The sequence below is a fragment of the Phyllobates terribilis genome, unplaced genomic scaffold (genome assembly GCF_046119375.1).
Source record: "Phyllobates terribilis strain yellow unplaced genomic scaffold, ASM4611937v1 Scaffold_1__5_contigs__length_1240528914, whole genome shotgun sequence".
Lineage (NCBI taxonomy): Eukaryota > Metazoa > Chordata > Amphibia > Anura > Dendrobatidae > Phyllobates > Phyllobates terribilis.
In genome coordinates, this window is record NW_027362761.1 from 1,090,481,972 (window position 1) to 1,090,503,001 (window position 21,030).

Below are 21,030 nucleotides of genomic sequence, written 5' to 3' on the forward strand. Positions count from 1 at the left end.
GACGGGGACGACAACCAAGAACCGGGAGTAGTGATCCACGATGGTTAGTGCGTAGACGTAGCCACTTCTGCTTGGGGTCAGTTTTACATGATCCAAGGCTACCAGTTCCAACGGCTGCCGGGTGACGATGGACTGCAGGGGAGTCTTCTGGCTGGCACGGTCCTTCCTTCTTAGGTTGCACGGGCCACAGTCTCTGCACCACCTCTCGATGGTTCCCCTCATGCCTACCCAGTGGAACCGCTCGCGCAGCAGGAACTCCAGCTTCTTCCATCCGAAGTGTCCAGCCCCGTCGTGGTATGCCTCCATCACCATGGCTGCGTCTCTTCGTGGCACCACTACTTGCCAGATTAGTTCATGCGTCCGGGAGTTAACCATTCTGCGGCACAACTTCCCCTTGTAAAGGAACAGTCGACTCTTCTCAGCCCACAGTTGCTTGGCTTCCTCCGGAGCGTCTGGGTCAAGGCGAGCCTCTGGCCGAGTCAGCATCTCCTTCACCAGTCGGACGGCAGGGTCACTGTCTTGCGTTTCCTCCCAGTTGTAGTGAGGCAAGGGGTTAAACGTAGCGGCTTGCTTACTCCTTACCCGGTGGGAATACTGGATAGTCCCATGCCGGTGGAACGCGGGGAGTTCGACTTCTTCCAGTCCCTCTGGATCTTCTCCTACGTCCGATAGGTTTGGCATCCTGGACAGGGCGTCCGCGTTGGTATTGGAGCGTCCTGCCCGGTATTTGATTGTGAACTCGTAGTTGGACAGACGGGCCATCCATCTCTGCTCTAGGGCACCGAGTCTTGCTGTGTCCAGGTGTGTCAACGGGTTGTTATCCGTGTACACGGTGAACCGGGAAGAAGCGAGGTAGTGCTTAAAGCGTTCGGTGACTGCCCACACCACTGCCAGGAACTCTAGCTTAAATGAGCTGTAATTCTCAGGGTTTCTTTCGGTGGGTCGCAGTTTTCGGCTAGCGTAAGCGATTACTCGTTCTTTCCCCTGCTGGATCTGGGACAGCACGGCTCCTAGCCCGATGTTACTTGCGTCGGTGTAGAGGATAAAGGGCTGGCTGTAATCAGGGTACGCAAGGATTTCATCCCCCGTGAGGGCCATTTTCAGCTGACGGAAGGACTCCTCTTCTAACTTCTCCCATCTGAGGGGCGGCTTCTGGTTCTTGGCCTTCCGGGACTGGCCTATCAGGAGGTCCTGCATAGGAGCTGCCTCTTTGGTGAAACCGGGGATGAATCTGCGGTAATAGCCTACCAACCCGAGGAACTGCCGCACTTCCTTTACACTGGAGGGACTTGGCCATTCCTTAATTGCGGTGATCTTATCAGGGTCGGGAGCCACTCCGTCAGCGCTCACCACGTGTCCCAGGTACTGCACCTTTGGTTTCAGGAGGTGACACTTGGAGGGTTTCACCTTTAGGCCGTAGCTTGCCAGAGCTTCGAACACTTCCGCCAGGTGTTTCAGGTGGTCCTCATACGTCTTGGAATATACAATGACATCGTCCAGGTACAACAGGACCGTCTCGAAGTTTCTGTGGCCCAGACAACACTCCATTAGTCGTTGGAAGGTTCCTGGTGCGTTGCAGAGTCCGAACGGCATGCAGGTAAACTCGCTAAGTCCCATCGGAGTGGTGAATGCGGTCTTCTCCCGGTCCGCCTCTGCTACAGGAACCTGCCAGTACCCGCTAGTGAGATCCAAGGTAGAGAAGAAGTTAGCAGATCTTAAAGCAGCCAAAGACTCCTCTATCCTTGGTAAGGGGTACGCATCCTTGTGTGTGATACGGTTGATTTTCCGGTAATCTACACACATCCTCATGGTGTTGTCTTTCTTTTTGACTAAGACTAGTGGAGCTGCCCAGGGGCTACAGCTATCCCTGATCACCCCAGCCTCCTTCATGTCTCTAAGCATCCCCTTGGCGTGTTGGTAGTGTGCAGGGGGTACGGGTCGATACCTCTCTTTTATGGGAGGATGGTCTCCCGTGGGGATGTGGTGTTCTACCCCCTTGACTCGCCCGAAGTCTAACGGGTGTTTACTAAACACTCTCTCGTACTCTTGAACCACCCGATAGACTCCCTGTTTCTGGTGTGAAGGAGTGGAGTCAGTACCCAAATGTAGTTGCTGACACCAGTCCTCCATTGTTGTCTTAGAGCCGTTACCTTCCCCCGGGGAAGATGGAGGCAAGGGTTCTACGGACTGTATGGAATCTTGATTGATGGTATACAATTTGGCTAGCGTGGCATACCGGGGCAGGTATACTTCCCTCTTCCCGATATTTATTATGCGAACGGGCAACCTCCCATGGCGTACATTGACCACCCCCCGTGCTGTCAAAATGGTGGGCCTACTGTCTGAGTAAACTGGTTCTACCATTGCCTGGTAATCTCTACCTCTCAGACCAATAGCTGCCCGGCACCAAATCATCATTTCACTTTTTGGGGGCATGGCAATAGGGAAAGGGTCACACATTCTTACGCTACCAATCTCACCACCGGAGAGTTCTAGCTGTTGCCGTCGCATCAGTGCCCGGATCTCTTTCTGGAGCACTCGCTGCTGGCCGGAGCTGGCGTTCTTGGCAACCTGCTGTAAAAGGAAAATCACCTCTGCAAGACAATTTTCAATTACATTAGTTCCTAGAGTTATCTTTGGGTGACTCTCATGTTTGTCAATGTCTACAATGATCAGTCCCTGTGCTGCCAGTTCAACTCTACCAATTTTAATGGTCACCTCTTTAAATCCGATCTGTGGCACGGGCTGACCATTGCTAGCGATGATACTCAAGTCGTCGTCAGGGTAGCGGGTAATATCCGAGTCATTCCAGTACTGCTTGAAGAGCACGTACGGGATGGTGGTGACCTGTGACCCGGTATCCAGTAGGGCACTCATAGGAATGCCATCCAGTACCACAGGCAAGACTGGACGTCCTCCCACATATTTGTCGCGCCAGTTCGATGGGCCTGATGATCTTTTTCCTAGGGGTTGGCCCTCTACCCTAGGTTGTGCCAGTTTAAAGGACAGTACCTTGCCATATGTCCGGGTTGATTGCAGCGGCGGCAGATGGGTTGTCCGTCCTCGTTGTATCGGTCGCTGGGTCTTCCTCTGGCCGGTGGGGTCCTCCTTGGTCGACGCCACGGGATGTCCTCCGGTCCGGATGCCAGCTGGATCTTCCCTGGAGTGGAAACCTGTAAAGACTGCACAGTTCGGGTTAGCGCAGCAACGCTTTTAATCATAGAATCATAGAATCATAGAATCATAGAATGGTAGAGTTGGAAGGGACCTCCTGGGTCATCTGGTCCAACCCCCTGCTCAAAGCAGGATTCACTAGATCATCTCAGACAGATGTCTGTCCAGCCTCTGTTTGAAGACGTCCATTGAAGGGGAACTCACCACCTCTCGTGGCAGCCTGTTCCACTCATTAATCACCCTGTCAAAAAGTTTTTTCTAATATCTAATCTGTGTCTCCTCCCATTTAGTTTCATCCAATTGCTTCTAGTCTTTCCTTGTACAAATGAGAATAAAGATGATCCTTCTACAATGTGACAGCCCTTGACATATTTGTAGACAGCTATTAAGTCTCCTCTCAGTCTTCTTTTTTGCAAGCTAAACATTCCCAAATCCTGCAACCGTTCCTCATAGGACATGGTTTGCAGACCAGTCACCATTCTGGTCGCTCTTCTCTGAACTTGCTCCAGTTTGTCTATGTCTTTTTTAAAATGTGGTGCCCAAAACTGTACACAGTATTCCAGATGAGGTCTGACCAAAGAGGAGTAAAGACCGATAATGACTTCACGTGATCTAGACTGTATGCTTCTGTTAATACATCCCAGAATTGTATTTGCCTTTTTTGCTGCTGCATCACATTGTTGACTCATGTTCAGTCTATGATCTATTAGTATACCTAAGTCTTTTTCACATGTACTGTTGCTTAGCTCTATTCCTCCCATTCTGTATCTGCTTTTTTCATTTTTATTGCCCAGATGTAGTACTTTGCATTTTTCCCTGTTAAAAACCATTCTGTTGGTTGCTGCCCACTGCTCCAGTTTATTTAGGTCTTTTTGAATCCTCTCTCTCTCTTCTCTAGTATTAGCTATCCCTCCTAGCTTTGTGTCATCAGCAAATTTAATCAGTTTACCCTCAATTCCTTCACCTAAATCATTGATAAAGATGTTGAACAATACAGGTCCCAGGACGGAGCCCTGTGGTACCCCACTTGAGACATTCATCCAGCTGGATGTGAAGCCATTTACAACCACCCTTTGAGTCCGATCACTAAGCCAGTTATGAATCCACCTAACAGTTGCCTGGTCCATTGCATACTTGGTCATTTTTTCAATAAGGATGGTGTGAGATACTTTGTCAAATGCTTTGCTGAAGTCAAGATATACTATATCTACAGCATTTCCCTGATCCACCCAGTCAGTGATTCTGTCATAGAAGGAAATTAAGTTAGTCTGACATGACTTGTTAGTTACAAACCCATGCTGACTCTGGTTAATCACTTCATTCTTATCCATGTACTTACATACATGTTGTTTAATAATTTGTTCAAAGATCTTTCCTGGTATAGAAGTCAGACTCACCGGCCTATAGTTCCCTGGGTCCACCTTCTTCCCCTTTTTGAAGATAGGAACAACATTTGCTCTTCTCCAGTCTTCTGGGACTTCTCCTGTTCTCCAAGAATTTTCAAAGATTATGGAGAGTGGTTCTAAAATTTCTTCTACGATCTCCTTCAGTACCTTTTAGCTAGCTCTTGGACCTGATGGTGCAGGTCTGGAGCCGAGTCATTGTTCAAAGCCTGCGCATCAGCTCCCACAGGCCCTGCCGACAAGGGCGCCGCCTCCTGGTGGTAGGTGGTAGTGGGGCGTCTGTGGGTCACAACGCCACCTGGTGCCGGTTCTCGGAGCACCCGGATGGCTCTGTCCTTGAACTGTGCAAATCCCAGATGAGGGTCCTGTAAGGCCATTGCCCGCAACTGGGTTCGGTGGGCATTGCAATATAAACCCTCTATAAATTGTTCAGTTAACAGCCTGTCCTCATCTCCCACGCCGTCAGGGTCGGTCTGCTTAATGGCTCTCAGGGCCTCTTGTAGGTTCAGGGCATGGTCCCTTATACTCTCATGTGCCCGCTGTTTGCACCCGTAGAATCTAAGCTTGATCTCGGCTGAGGTGCGGGTATCAAAGGTGTCCCTCAGCCGGTTAAGTATCCCTGCGACAGTCCTCCCCCCAGGTGGCCAGGACTTTACCTCCCTTTGGGCTGCCCCGGTTAATTGGGCCACCAGGATGCTTACTTTTTGCTCTTCTGTGAGGGGGTACACCTGGAAGAGGCTATCCAGTTTTTCTCTAAAGTCCTGCAGGGTATGTGACTCCCCTGAGTACTGGGGTAGCCAGGCTGCCCCCGGGATATAGGGCATGGTGAAAGGCATGACCGCAACAGCGGTGGCGCTGGCGGGGGTTGGAGCGGTGAAGCTCTCCTCCGTATCCGACATCCTTCTCCCCCCTAGTGGACCGTGGCCTACCTTGCGATGATCCTCTTCCGTAGGCCGCGGCTCCGCAGTGGATCGTCAGGGTTGAGGACCTTCCGTCGCGCTCCTGTGACGTCGGCGTCTGCTGGGCTCCTTCCAGGACCTTACGCAACGTCCGGACGTGAGGCGGGGCTTCAGTTCTCGCGCGTTTTCGGAGTCCACGCCCCTCTTCTTCGCGCGCGGCGTCCTCAAGATGGCGTCCAATGGCGGGAAAACTCCACGGATGGCGGGAAGAAGGCCGAAGATGGCGCCGGATGGCGGGAAAACTCCACCGATGGCGGGAAGAAAGCGGAAGATGGCGCCGGATGGCGGGAATCTTCACCACGGGTAAGTTTTCACAGTCTTTTTCAGGCACGCAGTACCCGGTGGTTGCGGGCACGAGATCCTGCCGACTACGCCAAAAGTTGACGCGCCCCTGGGCCTGTGTCGCGCTGCGTTGCGCACGCGGGAGCTTACCCGGAGCCGGATCTGTTGAGGGTTGTAGTCTCGTGGCGGTGATCCGGTCCGTGCCCAGGGAGTCAGACTAAGTGGCGCTGTTTTAGCGGTAGATGTTGGACGACTACGCCACCCGTTGAGTGCAGCCAGGGAGCTGCTGCTGCAGGGCAGACCGCTGAGGCCGGTGGTAGGATTGTGCAGCGTGATAGTATAACCCCCAACGGGAGGGGTATGGCCTCAGGGCAGCCGACGTGGATGATGGGGGTAGCAGGAACCACTCGGAGACGGTACTGTGTAGTTCAGGGTCTTTACTGGTGACAAAGATAGACCCTCCCGGAGTACTGGCTAGCGATTGGGGCCTGGTCAGTCCTTGAGCAGATGGGATCTCCCCTGGCCAGGCGGAGTTGTAGGCCTCCCAAACTAACGATACTCTTCTGGCTACCTTGCTAGAGGCGGGTATAAGTAGCCCACGTCCCTGAGTGTACCGTGTGGTGCTCACCCGTATGGCCGGTGACTCGGGGCCTTCTAGTAGCTTCCGCTCCACGACGGCGGCGCTGGTCCCACGTGTGTGACCGTGCCTTCGGGTTTCTGGGCCAGAGGACCTGCAATCCCCTGCTGGTCGGTTTCTGCTGCTGGATATAAGTTAGTCCCCACAGCCTCGGACTCCGGGTCCGGTGATAACTTCTCAGTCAGGGCGAGCTCTGCAGCTGCCAGCCCCTGACTCCTTGTAACACTGCTCCCACAGAGCTCCTGTTGTTTATTCCTATGCTGCTTCTCTTTCTCTACTTCTTCTCTACTCCCTAACCCTGCCTCAGCCCCAGGTTTATATAGGGGAAGTCCTTCCCCTCCCAGGACTGGGCAGGAGGTGTGGCATGCATAGGATTCCTGACCAAGAGACCTCCCACCTGCTCTCAGACATAACATTGCTATTATTGTGGAAAACAGACCCCTGGGGTGCCACAGCTACAGAAGTGAAATTGTCTATGGAATGCAAAATAGATTCACAGCACTTGCAACCTCTTTTACCACACTTGGTGACCATATTGTCCCTGACTTTTTCATTATTCTTATTAATTCTTATTAATCAATGTTCAATCTACTGGGGCCCAAGATATTCCTAAGTGTCGTTGCCCTTCTAAAGATTAGAGAGGGTTTTTTTGGTAATTCCTGTTTTAATGTCTGGTCATTTAATAGAATATGCCAGTTTTTTTGAATAATTTCTCTAATTTTCTTGTGTTGTTGATTGTATGTAGTAATGAATTTCTGTTCATGTTCAAAACTTACATCTTTTTTGTGTGTTGAAGCCATAAGTAATGAGCCCTGGTCATATCTTTCTTTGACCTGTTTGCAAGATTCTACAACCAATGTCTCAGAATATTTCTGTTGGAACCTTTTTTTGAGAATCTCTGACTGTTAGTCATATTCGATTTCTGTTGAGCAGCTCCTACGAAGTCTTTGAAACTGATAGCGGGGAATATTGGTGAGCCATTTTCTGTAGTGACCAATAGTGAAATGAATATAGCTATTAGTGTCCACTGATTTGAAGAAAGTTTTGCTAAGTATCCTGTCTTCCTCTCCATATAAAACTAGATCTAAAAAAATTAATTGTGAGTTCATTACTGTCCTGATTGAAAGAGATGCCCCAATTATTTGTATTGAGGAAATTTAAAAAAATGGTGGGATCAGTGATGTTCCTGTTAATGATGAAGATCAGATCGTCTATGTATCTTCTATAAAATACAACCCCCTTATGGAAGTCTCCCTGGTAAATAAAAACTTGCTCAAATAATCCCATGAATAAATTGGCAAAGGTAGGTGCTACTTTAGAGCCCATTGCTACTCCCTTAATTTGATGGTAGGTCTTATCTAGAAAGGTAAAAAAAATGTTTTTTAGGATGAAAGATAAACCTGCTATATTAAAAGATCTCTGGCTGGAAGACAGCCGTATGTCTCTGGAAATTACATACTCTATGCATAATAGACCAACATCAATATTGGTATATAAAGAGTTAACATCTAGGCTAAGGAAAGTGTATGATTTTTTTCCATTTGATGTCATAGGTTAATCTAAGAAGATGGCTGGAGTCTTGCAGGTAACTCTTTAAATTTTTGACAGGTGGTTGTAGTAGTATATCAAAGTATTCAGCCAGATTTGATGTAAGGGAGCCTATCCCCGATATAATCGGTCTCCCTGGAGGTTTGTTTTCATCCTTATGAATTTTGGGAAGATGATAAAAGAAGGGCATACAAGGACTTTGGACAGCCAAGAACTTTCTTTTGTTGTCATTTAATATATTCTCATCTACTGCTTTAGATATCAGTTTCTTATATATAGGGATCATTTTCAAAATGGGATTATACTCAATATCTCTGTATTAGTTGTCATCACTCAATATCTGGAGTGCTTCTTTTGTATACACATCATAATCCTGGATAACTATACCACCCCCATTGTCCGCTGATCTGAGGACTATATCCCTATTATTTCAAATATTATTAAGTGCTAACTTCTCTTGTCGGTTTATATTATTATCTCTGTATGAGATTGGAGTCCTCATAACCTCCTTGAAATCTTGGAGAGTGATGTCGCAAAAAGTATCTATCTGATGGCTTTTACTCTCCACAGAATAGAAGTTGGATTTTTTTCTTAATTTAGTGTGTAATGTTGTGTCATAAGGATTGACTGCTATACTATCATTATTCATCTCCTCCTGATGCATTACCAGCCTTTTAGGAACTGCACTACCCATAGTATTGCAGGTGGGAGACATGATAGAGACCAGACTCTTATTACTGCTAGTGCTCTGTGGAGAGTTAACAGTAGTAGATATGCGCATATTAATTACAACCTTCTGTCCGTCTTTCGTTCTATCGTTAGCATTTGACAACCTGAGTTGTTTTTTGCTATGTGTGAATGCAGGTGTGCGGTTGTAAGTCTTATTGTTATTGTTCTTATTCTTATGGTAATAACTATTAGAGAACATCCTTCCTTTGTGGGGAGGAGGATAGGAACCCACTGTTCTCAAAGGATCAGATGACTGATCACTGGATATGACCGACGTTTTAGTACGTGAGGTAGTACTAGTTAGTCCTTTGTAATCATCCCTATCTCTCTGTAGTTTTTTGCCTTTTTGATGATAATTTCATGCACATTCTGTAAAATACTTGTTGCAATATTGCTATCAATCTTTCCAAACACAGGATGGGTTTCAAATGGTAATAGGTTTTTAGCGATATCAAATATTCTATTAGTAATTGTTAGACATATTTCTGACCTTTTTGTATGTATACTTTTTAGCAGATTGTGCATGCACGTGTCCAAAATAGTAGTCCATTCCTTATTAAATGGTTTGTCCTCAGGGAATGGTGAGGGAATTGTTATTCTCAAACCCCGAGGACATAGTTTCTCCTCCATATAAATCCTTAGAAAACGAATGTCCAGGTCGAGACGTAGCTCATCTTTAAGTGATTCCTCAAATTCATTAAATAAATTCTTCATAGTGTTGGTGTCCTCTTCATTGAAGTCCATTGAATTTAAGGTGAAAGATTCATCAGAGTATGGGATAGTGATTCCCATGGCTTGTTTAATAAGCCGTTCTCTGGTTGACATGCGTCTGTCAAAATATTCCATGTTAACGGTATGGATTCGCTAATGCTGCTCCCAAATTAACCAAAGTGCGCTGCTGTCCCCAGCTCAGTTCCCAATAACTCAAATAAGTAAAGAAAGGAGCGCAAGTAGCGCTGATATCCAATAGACAACAGTAAAGATAAAAGGGAAATTGCTCACCTTTGTGGGTTGTGAAATGCACAACTCATGAGAAAGTATATGCTGAGGTGCTGCAGCAGGCACAGGTCCCTTGGGATCTTCGAGTTGTCTAGTATACAGATGATAAAGGTGCCATTAATCACCGCGCTCCTCCATGAAAAAATGTATATATATGCCAGAGATGGATAATGTTCCCAGCATTTATTGGAGACTGTAAAAGCTATAAAAGACTACGTGCTTCGTTGACATCCCGTCCACTTCTTCAGGAACATAGCTGCTACTTGTTACAACATGGAAGGTATATATACACACATGCTAGCACATGGAGTGAAGAAAAAAACTACCAAAGCACCCCTTGGCGCCAAAAAGAGGGAAAAAAACAAGGAGCGAGAGAGAGAAAAAAGGGGAAGGAAATCTTGGAAACACATCTAAAATCATAATGCACATGAACATTTGCTCAAGAGGAGAAAAGAAGTACAAAGTAATTTAAAATATTTAGAGATTAATTAAAAAATCTTTTCTTTTAAACATAATAAAATATGGGTCTAATATTAATCATGATGAACCATGGAGGGCTAGAACTTAAATACTTGCTTAAGCTGCTGTTTGTAGTCACTCTAGGTACATTGCCCGCTACACTAGGGCTCCTGATTTATATTGTCAGCTGAAAAAAGGAGCTGTAAGAGTGGTGAGAGGTAACTTGAAGGCTATAATGTGGGCGGTGATAACAGGAGTGTGGGTTTGGGGAGAGGTGGCTATATGTTGGGTATTGAAAAAGAACTGGGGAGGTGTAAAAAGTGACTGCTGGAATTCTCAAAGAAAAACTTCTGTGATTTCGTTTAACCCCTGCGGTTTAAGGGTCTGCTGGAATTCTCACAGAGGTGAGCAATTTCCCTTTTATCTTTACTGCTGTCTATTGGATAACAGCGCTATTTGCGCTCCTTTCTTTGCTTTCTTTACTTACATCAACTAAGGAATGAGCTTCACAGAGCTTTGGGGTCATCATAACCCTCGAAATCTCAATCATTAGACAATAAAACTTTCACAGTCCTTATCTATGAACTAAACCAATATTTACAGCCAGAACTGTTTACCTTTCTCCCACAGTAATAGCTCTGCTTTACATTACCTGTCTCATCTATTTCATTATTTCTGTGTCTTATTGTGTATAAATATGTGACTCTTCAGATTTTGTGTCATACTATACCTGTTAAAGAGACCTGAGTAGTCTCGAAAGCTTGCAACTTGTTACCATCTTTTCAGTTAACCATTAAAAGGTATCAGCCACTGAGGACTCTCAAATCTTAATGTTTACATCAAGAATTTGTTGAAATTTCTTTGAATGGGGGGGCGTGGCCTGGCTATGGAGGAGTGAAGTCGCATGGTTGTCTGCTCCCATCCCTAGACCAGCTTCAGGGCATGCCTATCACTTCAAATCAGGTCAAAACACTTCCAATGCCGGCAAAAAAGAAGAAGAATATAATGCAGACCAGTGTGAGTACTCAGCGGGTCCCTCCAACAAATATTACCCGCTACCTAAGAAATTGCAGCATCTGCCTCTCCTGCAAGAGTGGGATCTAAGATGACATCGGCTGTCCCTGCCTAGTGCTCCTCATCTCCTGCCTCGGAGGTCCAAAGGTCCTGGGGTAAATGCTCCCCCACATCAACATTAGCAGAGCGGACGATACCTTCATCGGCGGAGGACGCGGACCTGGCTTCCCGGACTTGGGGAGACGCGGGAGGCCTTGTTGCTGCTGCGGGGTATCTCCCTCAGTCCAAGATGGCAGATTCCAGCTTTGCGCCTTCGGAGCTCAGGTGCGTGGTAGAGGATCACTTGGTGCCCCGGCCCCTGGCCACACCAGATTGGCAGTACTTATCTCTGCTGCGGGTCCAGACCTGCAGAGGCCCCAGTCACACACTGATGCCCGGAGTTCCCCTGAGAGAGGCTCCTTCCCTGCATTATTACATTCTTCTTCCCCTGGCTGCTCAGAGGAGAGCCAACAGGATGACTCATTGCAATGTGAGGCAGTGTGGAGAGACCTCAGAGATCGAATACGAGCTATTCCAACCAGAGGCACATGGAGAATTATATGTCTAGACTGGAGTCCTCTTACAGGGCTGAAGCAGCCTCCCTTAGAGGGGACATGCAAGAGTTAACAGTAAAAGTGTCTGCTGCTGAATCACATACAGCATCCATCGCTCAACAAGTAAATTCTCAGGAACAAACTTTGTCTTCTCACTCATAACAACTGGAATACCTAACAGATTTGATAGATGATATTGAAAACAGTGGAAGGCGCAACAATATTAGGATTAGAGGACTTCCAGAGACAACTGAACACCATGAACTGGATGAGACACTACGTCATTTGTTTAACTCTATCTTGGGTCTGCCCTTAGAGAATGAGTTGGAGCTAGATAGGGCTTATAGGTCCTTGGGCCCCAGATCCTCTGATGCGACAAAACCTCATGATGTGATTCTATTTTATATCAAGAATATCCTATACAACTCATGTCTGATCTATCGCGCCGCACACTACAGAAGAGGAAGGCATTAAAGACTCTATTAGAGGTTCTGAGACAGCAGAACATTCTATACTCTTGGGGTTTCCCTTTCTGTCTACAGGTCCGCCATTCAGGGGCTTTACATGTGATACGTTGCCCTGGAGACATTCCGGCTTTTGTTACAGGTTTGGGGATTCCCCACGTATCTATACCAACAGAGGATTGGCCGAGTCTCCCGGGAGGCCCCAAGTCGGATCTCAATCCATGACCATAAAGAGCGACAAGAAACAAATCCAGAGAAGAAGTCAGGAGAGGGAACAATGGAAAACATATCCCTCACTCCCCAGATTGAATCGTCTATTACAAATGGATCTTGTGGTCAATACGCTAGCCTTCAGCGCTAGTCAATCTTGTGAAAGATATTAGAGTGTTATATTCCTCTAAAATGTTTTCAGCAATGAGTATAGTTGATATTACGAATAATTCATTTATATGACTGGCTCTCAATAATAAGATTTGATTATATTATGTCAATAATATTCCGTTCTTGGACAGTATGGATATTATTCCATAAGGATATGTGATATACTGATTCAACGTTTAATATAATGATAAGTAGATGCTAATCTTTGACAGCTTTTGGCTGCTTTTCTATCATAGGTTTTAAGACAAAATGGTGTGGCCTGATGTCTGGTTTGGGGGGGAGCTCCCCAGTAGAAAGCCCATCCTCCCAGGGGGGTTTACACTCTGCTGTGCAGGTGTAAAATATACCTATTTCCCCTCATCAGATTGTTTTGCTTTCATTTTGTTATATAATTTTGTTTTGGTTTTTATTTTATATATCCCGTAATTTCTTCTTAGTTTTCTGTGTATTTCTGTTTCCCTTCTTGCCCCACTCCTTTCGTTCCCCTTGGTAATCATGTCCTCTGTTAAAGTAGGCTCACTGAATGTAAGAGACTTTAATGTTCCACAGAAACGTTCACAAATTTTGTACTCTATGCACAAACAAAGAGTCCAGGTTCTTATGTTACAGGAAATGCACTTTAAAACTGGGCATATGCCTGTTTTTGGAGATAGGTATTACTCTCGGTGGTTCCACAGCACTAATGCGGATTCACGCTCTAAGGGTGTATCCATAGCCATACACAAGTCGTTGGCCTATACTCTCATAGACTCTCTCATTGATGATCAAGGCAGATATGTGTTCCTCAAACTCAAAATAGCAGAATCAAGATATAGAATAGCAAACTGGTACCTCCCTAACAAAGATCAGATCTGCACATGTAGGTTCTTTTTAACACTAGGACTACTGGACTCGTGACCCCGCCTAGAACTACTGAAAGGAGTCATTTTGACTCCTTGCTTGTTTTCGTTTATTTTTAGAGTTTCATTTGTGGTTATTTATTAATAATTATATTTTTTGTAATGTATTATTATTGTGAGATCCAAAAGTAATGCTTTTGATTGTTTTTTTTCTGCTTTTCTTATTTTTCTACAGAAAATAACAATAATTATAATAGACGTTTTTCAAACATTTTTTTTTATTCAAGTGCACACATATAAACAACAACTGAAGAACAAAAAGCAGAGAAAATGTAGGTGGAGGAGCATAAAAATGAAAATATGGCGCAGAATTCACCTTCTAAACATTTGGTGTTTCGCATTTTAGGCATTGCCTTTGATTTATGGCAGTACATTGCCCACACAAAGACTTACCACAAGTCTTACAATTTCCGACAGATCTATTTTTCTTGCACTTTTCTTTGATCTGGCAAAATTTTGTTTGAACCATCACTTCTGAGCATGTAGAAACTTGGGACGTGGAACCCTTTTCCCTATCTGTGACATAAGGACCACTCAACTCTCTCACAAGCGTTTGCAAAAATGCCTTGCGTGACATTTTTTGGTGGGTAATCTCCTTGAATATTATCCATGCATTTATACCCGCAAAGTCTAAGGCATTTTCAAATGCATGAACAGGCCATCTCCTTGTGCATGTTCGTGTGGTATATTTTCGTGCCATCTGATCCACTACATCTACTCCATATTTTGTTTCATTGTAAAACTTTACCGTTTCTGGAGTTTTTTTAGCGGAATCAGACGCAAAAACAACATCTGGATGGACGGAACTCAAAATGACAACATTTTTGTTGGGCTTTCCTTGATATACTGTAAGTGTAAAATTGTCTTCATTTCTAAACACTTTAGTGTTGTACAATTCCTCTTTCATGGATTTTATTTCTTTAGGCACTTCTCGCCTTATCTTGTTCAGTGTTCCCACGATGGTTGTTCCTTTGCTTTTTAGCTGTTTAGCTAATTTTACTGAAGTAAAATAATTATCGGTTGTAACATTGCGACCTTTTTTCAAAAACGGGTCCAATAACTTCATTACCACATGGTCAGCTAAACGGTCCTCAGCACGGCGTGTGTCATCTTTGCCTAGATAAGGGAAGCCATTTGCCAGATATTTGCTCCTCTTATCAACAGCTAGCCAATATTTGTGGCCATATTTATCTGGTTTGGAAGGCATGTACTGCGTGAATGGACACCTAGTTTTGCTTGGGAAAAGTTGCTCATCCACCGTTATGTATGGGCCAGGTTTGTAACACGCAATACAATTTTCAATAAACCTGTCCCACACAGTAGAAAATAGAGCAAACTTGTCCGTTTGCAGTCTCTCCGATCGAGTAGATTTCTCATCAAATCTGAGAAACCTCATAATTTCAACAAAGCGGTCCCTAGACATTGTCGCTTTGCAAAACGGTATTCCCCAGTCATTACACCAAATACTGCTAATCGAGTGACGGTTCGTGCCAGATATTCCACGAGCATAGAATATCGCAATGAATGCATCTAGCTCCTCATCAGATAGAGTTTGTTCAGCATTACACAGTAATACAAGCAGGTAAAACACAAGGAAAATGTGAAAAGTTGACAAGTAAATTGAACTACATCTATATGAACATCAGGGTAAATAAGACAGAGTGAAAAAATTATGCACAAAACTTTATAGCAACATTTAGTGACAAAAGGACCTCAAAATATAGTAGGGAGTCAAAATGACTCCCTTCATCCCTTCAGTAGTTCTTGGTAAATTTTGAAAAAAACGCGCAAATTTTTCACCAAAATTATTTATTCTCACAAAATCTTTATTCACATCATATTTGAGGAAAAGTCACCGAGTTTCAAGCCGGAATTCTGAAAAATGTAGTCACAGAAGAGAAATAAAAAACGAAAGGAGTCAAAATGACTCCATCAGTAGTTCTAGTGTTAACGTCCCTCTCTGATTTTGCAGACGGAGTTCTGATTGCAGGTGGAGACTTCAACTTCACATGGAATGCCGCGTTAGACTCCTCCTCAGGAAGGGGTGTCGTCCCTCTGAGACAGCTTCGTTCATTGAAATGGGTCATCCATGCCCTCAGGTTGACAGATGTTTGCTGCATTTTAAATCCTCAGGGTAAGGATTATACATATTTTTCTCCTACCCATGGCTCATATAGTCGCATTGATTTCTTCCTGAGGCAAATAGGTTGACCACCAAGACCACATATATAGTTAATTCTCTACGATAGAACAATCAGAATCTGTTCAACGTCTCCAAGAGCAACTCATAAAGAAAAAATGACGTATACGAACATTCATATGAAAAAAAAAAACAAAGTTTATTATAAATGCAAGATATAAAAAACATACACAGTGAAGAGAATGGCATAAATACATTGGTAGTAAGCTAATAAGAGAGATACCACAAACTGAATAACCACATACTAGAAAGTTTAAGAATCAATAATTGAGGTAAGTAAGGGTATGGGTATGTCAAGCATATGCCATAACCCAGCTACAAAAGTGTAAAGTATCAAGAAACTCCATTGAGATGCTAAAGTGCACAGTGCATAAATAAGTAGTAAAAAGGTAAATCCATTTAGCACTCAAAGATGGATAAATATATACTATTACTCACATGTGTTTGTCAGTATGTCAGTCCAGGTATCGTCACCCCTAAGTATAAGTTTCTTGATACTTTACACTTTTGTAGCTGGGTTATGGCATATGCTTGACATACCCATACCCTTACTTACTTCAATTGTTGATTCTTAAACTTTCTAGTATGTGGTTATTCAGTTCGTGGTATCTCTCTTATTAGCTTACTACCAATGTATTTATGCCATTCTCTTCATTGTGTATGCTTGTTATATCTTGCATTTATAATAAACTTTGGCTTTTTTTGCATATGTTCGTATACGTCATTTTTTCTTTATGAATTGATTTCTTCCTGTTGAGTCATCACGCTCTCTCTTGGAACCCATCTGCTACAATAGGTGACATATTGTGGTCTGACCATGCCCCAATCTTCCTATCTATTTCCGTTCCCTTCTACAGTGTCCATTTTAGCACATGATCAGATATCAAAATCAAACATCAGAATGATGTCAGTTTGAGGCTAAATACCCTGTCTGAGAACTGATTTTGATAAGTGATTCTGACAAGTGATTTTGACGAGTGATTTTGATGAGTGATTCTGATGAGTGATTTTGACAAGTGATTTTGATGAGTGATTTTGATGAGTGATTCCTGCAAGTGATTCTGGCAAGTGATTCTGACAAGTGATTTTGACGAGTGGTTTTGACGAGTGATTTTGACGAGTGATTTTGACGAGTGATTCTGACCAGTGATTCTGACATGTGATTCTGACGAGTGATTTTGACGAGTGATTCTGACAAGTGATTTTGACGAGTGATTCTGACGAGTGATTTTGACGAGTGATTTTGACGAGTGATTCTGACGAGTGATTTTGATGAATGATTTTGACGTGTGATTTTGATGAGTGATTCTGACAAGTGATTTTGACAAATGATTTTGACAAGTGATTTTGACAAGTGATTCTGCCAAGTGATTTACTTTGGCTATGTAATTTAACATGCAAATAGACAGCGTGTCTGAAACTCGTAACACGTCAGGATGACAATCAGAGTGTCAGATATTAAAAGTAAAACACCCCTGTAGTCTGTGTGCTAAATAGGCATAATTAATTGAAAAAAAAAATTTGTATTTCTATCAGGATTTGAATTCTGACACCGTAATTTCAGAGGCTGATGCTTTACCATTGCGCTATCCAGTCAAGTAATAGTAGTCTCTAGCTTTTCTTGTCTTATGACATTAACCATGAAAATACTCAGGGTGACTAAAAGTCATTATGATTTTGATTCTGATGTTTGAAGAAAGTAACACATCAGACTCACACATCAAAATCAAACATCATTTGAATTTGGCTTGCTTGAAGTCTGTGCATAAGTCCCAATGAGTTATAGACCAGTTTGCACTGAAAATTATTTAAGCAAATACAAATCCAAAGCTTTCATAAGTGAGTTTCTAGCTTAGTGGTTAGTGCACTGCATTTGGAATATAGAATTTTGGGTTCAAGTCCCATCAGCGAAGTTATTTTTTTTTTATTATTATTATAGTTGTAAAAGTCACTTGTCAAAGTCACTTGTCAGAATGACTTGTCAAAATCACTCGTCAGAATCACTCATCAAAATCACTCATCAAAATCACTCATCAGAATCACTCATCAAAATCACTTGTCAGAATCACTAGTCAAAATCACTTGTCAAAATCACTCGTTAGAATCACTCGTCAAAATCACTCGTCAAAATCACTTGTCAGAATCACTTGTCAAAATCACTTGTCAAAATCACTTGTCAGAATCACTTGTCAAAATCAGTTGTCAAAATCACTTGTCAGAATCACTCATCAAAATCACTTGTCAGAATCACTCGTCAAAATCACTTGTCAAAATCACTTGTCAAAATCACTTGTAAGGATCACTTGTCAGAATCATTTGTCAAAATCACTTGTCAGAATCACTTGTCAAAATCACTCGTCAGAATCACTAGTCAAAATCACTCCTCAGAATCACTTGTCAGAATCACTCATCAAAATCACTCGTCAGAATCACTCGTCAAAATCACTTGTCAAAATCACTTGTCAAAATCACTCGTCAGAATCACTCGTCAGAATCACTTGTCAGAATCACTCGTCAAAATCACTTGTCAAAATCGCTTGTCAGAATCACTTGTCAAAATCACTTGTCAAAATCACTTGTCAGAATCACTCATCAAAATCACTTGTCAAAATCACTTGTCAAAATCACTTGTAAGGATCACTTTTCAGAATGATTTGTCAAAATCACTTGTCAGAATCACTTGTCAGAATGACTTCTCAAAATCATTTGTCAGAATCACTCGTCAGAATCACTCGTCAAAATCACTCATCAAAATCACTTGTCAAAATCACTTGTCAGAATCACTTGTCAGAATCACTCATCAAAATCACTCGTCAAAATCACTCGTCAGAATCACCTGTCAAAATCACTTGTCAAAATTACTTGTCAGAATCACTTGTCAAGATCACTCGTCAGACAGGGTATTTAGCCTCAAACTGACATCATTACGATGCTTGATTTTGATATCTGATCATGTCCTAAAATGGACACTGTACCCTCCCTGGTCCAGCGTTCATGGACATGGAAAATGAATGATCACTTTCTAAAAGACAAAATCTGTATGGCAGAATTAAAGGATTCTATTGATTCTTTTTTGCAGATTCATAAAGCAGATCAGACCTCAATACCTCTGCAATGGGAAACTTTAAAATGTGTCATGAGAGGCGTGTTGATTAAGAATGGTTCAAAACTCAAAAAGGAGAGAACTCTAAAGGTAAATGACCTTTTGAGACTGATACACACACTTGAGGTCTCGCATAAACATACATTGTCGCCTAACACTCTTGCAGAATTATCCAAAAAAATGAATGATCTCAAGATCTTGCTAGACCAAAAATATCTAAGACACAGGGAGCTAATTAAAAACTTTTTTTATGAATCGTCAGATAAATGTGGACGGGCACTCTCAAGGTTGCTTCACCCTTGCTCTGTGGCGGCATACGTTCCAAATATCAAAAAACAAAATGGGGAGGATGCTCATAATCCTACAGAAATCATTGACATATTCCGCTTAAACTATGAGAAGTTGTACAATATTAAAGGGCAATACTCTGATCTCTCCCCTTCTGACCTATCTATCCGAATTAAGGAGTACATACAAGATACTTCTTTAACCTCTTTAGATAGTCAGGTTTCTGAGGCACTGGAAAAGGACATTACAGAGCAGGAGGTCAAACTTGCAATTCAATCTACACCATCTGGTAAAAGTCCTGGCCCAGACGGATTTACTCCAGCATTCTATAAGTCCCTTAAAACTCAGCTATCCCCTGTTATGAACAAAACCTTTAATTCATTAAATGATAAGACATGTTTTGTCCCCCAATCATTGGAAGCTCATATTAACGTTCTCCCTAAACCAGGTAAGGATCTTACAATCACAGCTAATTATAGACCCATATCATTAATAAATTTGGACATTAAACTACTCTCAAAAATACTAACAGAAAGACTTACCCCATTGTTGCCCTCTCTTATAAATACTGATCAAGTAGGATCAAGTTGGATTTATTCAGGGCCGAGAGGCAAGAGACAACACTATTATGAGCATGTTGCTAATCTCTAAAGCTAAAAGTCGCTCCATATCTATGGGCCTTTTATCTGTTGATGCAGAGAAGGCCTTTGACAGGGTTCATTGGGGGTTTATGAAGGAGGCATTATGTCAAATAGGCATTGGACCACAATTTTTACAGTTAATTTTTTCCCTGTACTCTGGCCCGACTGCTAGAGTTAGGGTCAATGGAACCTTGTCCTTACCTTTTGCGATACGAAACGGGACTAGACAAGGGTGCCCTCTGTCCCCCCTTCTGTACGTGATAGTGATGGAACTCTTGGTCAATGCAATAAGGAAAAACAGCAATATTCATGGGGTTAAAATAGGTACCAGGACATATGTGGCGCCCTGCTGTGCATTCTTGCCACAGAACCCAGAAGGGTGCATGGATGGACTTCTCCACAAGAGGCCCTCACACATTCACACACCTCCACCCTACCACCTCAGACCAGCAGAGGGAGCCCATTAGGGATATGTATAGGGAGGGTGAAGCTAGGCAGCTCAGTTTAGTGTTCAAATGTGATGCCCAGCTGTGCTTGGTATCACAGATCCTAGAAGGGTGTATTGAAGGATTCCTCCACAAGAGGCCCCCATAACCATTCACACATCTCCACCTTCCACCTCAGACCACCAGAGGGAGCCCGTTAGGGATAGATAAATAGGGAAGGTGGAGCCAGGCGGCAGTCAGTCAGAGTTAGTCTATTCTGGTTTAGCAGTGAGTCCATTATAGCCTGAGAGGAGTTACCTCAGAGGACAAAAGCCTGTTCTAGCTCCTGCAATTGCTATCCTGCAGTGGAGCTTATCCAGATCCAGACTCAGTTGTAGCTCAGAGTGGTGAGCTTTAGGCGTGCCGGCGCCATAAGATCGGTGAAGCGCGGCAAGCTGCCGTTAGTGTGAGTAGCCTAGTGAGGGCCCGAGTAGGCCGAAGGCGAGTATAAAGTTAGCACATAGGGGGCAGAGGAGCTTAATTGGCTCACCCCGAAGCGGTTACCGGACACCGGGTCCGAAGCTTACCGGGATCTGCACGACCCAGTAAGATAAACCGGAATCCCTGGAGAACTACAAGTCCCAGGATCGCTAAAGTGCTGATACGTAACAGAGCCAGGAGACACATAGGCCCGCAGCTAAGGTGCGTGTAATCCTAGAAAAGGCCCTACCACAAGGTCAGCCAGCGCAGGACAGAGACAAAGTTAGGCCTAGCTCCAGGCAGGTCAGAAACTTACTACGCAGAGGCAAGAAGCAGGAGGCCCAAAAACCGC